Below are 1948 nucleotides of genomic sequence, written 5' to 3'. Positions count from 1 at the left end.
TTCCCAGTGTGAAGAAAGACTGACGGACCTACTTTTTATCCAGTAGGAATGTTTGTCAGGAGTGAAATAGGTTGCATCTGTGCAATTGTTTGGCGACCTGTCAGTTTGAAGTTTCTGTTACGCTCACATCACTTTGACGTGGGTTCAGATAGCTTGGATATCCATGTCTTCATTATGTTCACAGCAGAAGGCTCGTGGGTTGGACACACTCAGCAGATACTTTATTAGATACACCTTGTCAGTATTAGGTTGGACACTCTTTTGCCTTCAGAGCTGTTTTAATTCTTCATGGCATAGATTCAACAAAGTACTGGAAACATTCCTCAAAGATTGATCGTGGCATGATGGCCTCATGCAGTTGATGCAGATTTGTCAGCTGTGCATTCACGATGGGAATCTCCCATTGCGTCATATACCAAAGGTGATCTATCTGATTGAGATCCCCTGACTGTGGAGACTTTCCTGTTAGCTCACAAGAGTAGCACCTGATATGGTCCTCTGCTGCTCTAGCCCAAATTCTTCAAGGTTCACGGTTCAAAGTAATGCAAAAGTGGTTTTTAAGAAGAAGTTATCTGTTTTACTGTTGCCTTCTTGTCAGCTCAAAGCAGTCTCTGGTCGGGTCTGGTATCAACAAGATATTTTCACCCAGAGAACTGTCTCTCATTGGATATTTCCTCTTTTTTGGACCATCCCTTGGGATAACCCTAGAGATGGTAATACAGAAATATCCTAGTAGATCAGGAGTTTCCAAAATACTCAGACCAGTCCTTCTGTCAACAACAACCATGCCTAACGTGTCTTAAATCTTCTTTCTTTTCCATTTTGATGCTCAGTTCTTCTGTGAGTACCCTGCCGAGATCCACTTTCTGGGTAAATTATTCATTATGAGAGCAGTTAATCTCCTTTTGAAGCTTGTGGATGTGCACAACAATTCTACCTAACAGTGAGAGGTCAATTCAGGGTCCAGTGGTTTGATCTCACTCACAGTCCTGCATGAATGAATTCACAGCACCATGTCCTGTTCTCATCTGTTCTTCAAGGGGTTTTCCTCTGAAGCCTCTGTGTTTGTTTAAGGGCTGTGTTTTTCTGTGGCTGGGATAGTTCCTAATTGGTCAGTTGCTGGCTTTGCACATTTGTTCTCCAAACCTGCAGAGGATACCTCAGTCTTGACCTGCTGATTTTGATGGCTATCATTGTGAATGAAGTAAGGATTACAGCTAGGTCATTGGATTCCACCACTGATCAACTTAGAGATTGTAGCTACATGATGCCCTTATTTGGGCATGTCCATTTTTCCTGAGGTTGTGTAGAAGCTTTTGGAAAAAGGGATGAGTACCACTGGCTGTTTCCAGAGAGGATCCTGGGAGGAAGTTATCTTGTTCAGCTTCCTATTTCTTCAATAGCAAGTCTGCTAGGTCAAAAAGCTCTTTTTTAAAGTTTTGCATTAAGAGCTGTTTCAGTAGCTCTAGATGCACCATAACATTGTTCTAGCCATTCTGATATCATTTTCAGCTCAGCTGCTGGGTGGTTTGTATGAGGAGATAATTGATTCAACCTTCATGCTCTGAGGTTTCTTTTCTAAACCACTTCACAAGCAGGTGAAGCTCTTCTGCTGCAGTTAATTCTTAAACCTTTAGCACCAAAAATGAATGATGTCCAGTAGTTCTCCACTTTATCATTATACTTTCTTTGACCTCTGTTAATGAGAAGCAACAAAAGGAACGAATCTTGGTCAGGAAGAAGAAATACTCTTGTACACATTTAAGGCTATTCATCATCTCTCTCCTCCATATCTCTCTGATCTGGTTCAGATCACTGCCCCATCTCGATGTCTTAGATCTTCTTCTTCCCTTTCTCTCTCCGTCCCTTCCCCCCGTCTTGCCACCATGGGGAGCAGGGCTTTCAGCTGCTCTGCTCCACGACTCTGGAATTCCCTACCTCCTGATTT

This window comes from Aulonocara sp. 'chitande type north' Nkhata Bay, linkage group LG14 (genome assembly GCF_057382095.1).
Source record: "Aulonocara sp. 'chitande type north' Nkhata Bay isolate Kocher_YH1m ecotype deep benthic linkage group LG14, A_spYH_male_GT1.1, whole genome shotgun sequence".
Taxonomy (NCBI): Eukaryota; Metazoa; Chordata; class Actinopteri; order Cichliformes; family Cichlidae; genus Aulonocara; species Aulonocara sp. 'chitande type north' Nkhata Bay.
This window is presented reverse-complemented; position numbering follows the sequence as displayed.